Consider the following 2,903-nt stretch of genomic DNA (forward strand, 5'->3'; position numbering starts at 1 on the left):
TGATTACAGAATATATAAATATCAAGAACAACATGAGTGAAATTAAAGTTCATAGAAGAAACCCCCTTGAAGCAATTCTGATGTTGAACTTCTCCAAGAACAGCGCGGCTGTGTGGTTTCTTCGGTGGCAGCAGATGGTGAAGGGAAATAGGGTTTAGTTTCTGGAAGAAAGGCCAAAGAAAGAGAAGAGATAGAGCTCTGGGCGACCCCCCAAGGGGGGCTTTGTCTAAAAGTGATCTGAAACCCTAGTATTTATATGCTAAATGGGCTGCAAGATATTCCAAAGTGATCCTAACAACTTAGCCTTTAATTTACACATTTTTGCCTGATTTGCCAAATCAGGCTAGATATCCCAATTCCTTTCCCATTATGTTCCTGTTCTTTTAACAAGCCAGATTCATCTTGGATTATTTATTTGGGCTTCAAAACAGGCCACGAAACTTAGGGTCAGCTGCAAAAATGGCATGTTTCCACTTATTTTGCCTTCAAATTGATCGTAAAGTACATGTAATTGCACATTAACACAAAATAAGTTAAAATACAACCAGTTTAACTCAAAAACATCACAAAGAGACTATAAATGAATGGTATAAAGGACAAAGAGTTAATAGTACTCATACATCCACGTAGGAATTCCATGTAGGATTTCCATTTAGCTTGTCAGGGGCATTTTCATAATTTTACAATGTTAGGGAATAAAATAAGATTTAATTCGGGACACATTGGCACACGATAGTCGCACCTTATGCAATAGTTTAGTATCTTCAATAACACAATTGTAGGTGTAAGAAAAGCCTAAAGCAATTTTGTCATTGAATAACACACCCATATCATTTTAATATACTTGTTGATAGGAGCATATTTATGCGACTTAGTTAGCTTGTTCTTGTGCATTTATGTTGTTATTTCTTAGTTACTTTAGTATTTCAAGCCATTTTTGTGTGTTTGTAGGTCTAAAAGGTTAAAGAAACAAAAAAGTGCATTTTGGAGCAGTTTTTGGCACCAAATGGATAGCTTACATATGGATGAAGGTGGATGGACGAAATTGAAGACCTAAAGATGGAAGGATTCCTAGTTGAAGAAGGATTCCTACTTGAAAAATGATTCCTAGTCAAAGAAGGATTCGTAGAAGAATGAGGATTCCTACTCAAAGAAGGAATGTTAGCCAAGGTTTCCTACTTTGGTTTTGACCTTTCCTAATCCTTAAAATTCCCTAAGTTCCAGCAACAAAGAAGAGTTCTTAAAAACTTTGGGATACTTAATATAGGTTATAGAATACCTAATCCCTGCACAAAAGGGATTGCTGCACCTTTCCCTTCACTCCCTTTTCCTTGCCGTGCAAGAGATCCTTATTTCCCCTTCCCTTATTTCTCTAGGACCCTTTGCCGCATATCCCTTTCACTTTGCCCTTAGGATTCTGATTTTATTTCCCTTTTTCTAGTGGATTTGAATTAATTTCTGTTAAACAAAATAAGTTAGGGTTTTGATTTCTTAAGACCTTAAATAAAACCCTTTGCCGCAAACAATAGGGGAGGATTGACTTCCATACACACATCCAGCTGCACCTATCATTAAGAAAAACTATCATACACCATCCATCACCCCAAAAACCCTTACCCATACCTTGTGCCGCAACAAAGAGAAGAAGGAGGACCCTTGGAGTGCTTGCTATTCAAGTTTGGATTGATGGATCATTCTTAGGTGTAATCTATCTTTTGTTTTCAATGTTTAAGTTTATGTATCTTTGTTTTGCAAACATGAGGAGCTAAACCCCTTTTAGCTAGGGGGAATTTCGACACTATGATCATATTTGCAATATGAATTGATTACTTCTAGTTGTGATTCTATGAATCGTGAATGCAATTTACTTAACTATTTGATTGATAACTTATTCTTGTTTGTGGATTAAGGATGCATACTTAGTTTGCATGCATGAATTTGGTGCTAGAATACAAGAGAGTTTCACCTAATCGTTATGAACTTGTATTCATAAGTAGTGAAGATTGCTAGTCACAATCGTGTTAAGTGAATTCCTAGCAGGAGTATCATGCTCATCATACTTACGAATGCTTTGTCAATGTTTATGATTTTCATAAAGCTTAATGATCTTTGATTGTATCTCTATTATGCTGTTCATGTAGGGAACTTTTGAAGAATAATTTGGGTTGCCGATGTGTTATCCATCCAATTAAATGATATAAGGAAAATCTGAGGGTTAATTTAAGCGTACCTAATTAATCTGGAGCGTTGAGGTTCATGGTTTATTGGAAAAGCAACTGAAATCGTTTTGTATGCAAGTGTGTCATGTGTGGAGAAGGACCATCTAGCTAGCTTATCACCCATACTTTATTCCAATTTCGTGCTAAAATCTGTCTTAAGTCTTTAGTTACTTGTTTTACTTAAAATTTGTCCAAAACCCAATCCCTTTTACTTTAGTGTGCCAAATTAGTTAGAATCTGTCTTAGTTTGTGTTTTTAAGTGTTTTGAGTCAAGCTAAAATCAATTTTCGTCCAAAGTCATTCCTAGTGTCTAGTTTGAGTCTATGTAGTTGTTTTAAGTTGTTTTGAGTCTTTTAATTCTGTTTTGAGTCATTAGAGTTTAGTTAAGTGTTTCTAAGTTTATTTTTGTGTTTTTGAGTTAGTTTAGAGTAGGTTAGCAATTCATTCTAATCCCCGGTCCAGAACGATCCCTACTTACATCTTTACTATAATTGTCAATAAGAAGGTTTAATTTGTGTGTTAAGTTAATTTTCGCATCAGTTGTTGTTGAAAAATGTAGCCCAAAGACTATCACTTTGTATCACTCTCTCTGAAAGTTTTATGGAAGAAGAGACGAATTAATGAAAAACTTTGTCATGATACTTGGTGAGCATTTTTAAAATACTTTAGTATGAAAATCATTAT

This window comes from Malus domestica, chromosome 16, assembly GCF_042453785.1.
Source record: "Malus domestica chromosome 16, GDT2T_hap1".
NCBI classification, from domain to species: domain Eukaryota; kingdom Viridiplantae; phylum Streptophyta; class Magnoliopsida; order Rosales; family Rosaceae; genus Malus; species Malus domestica.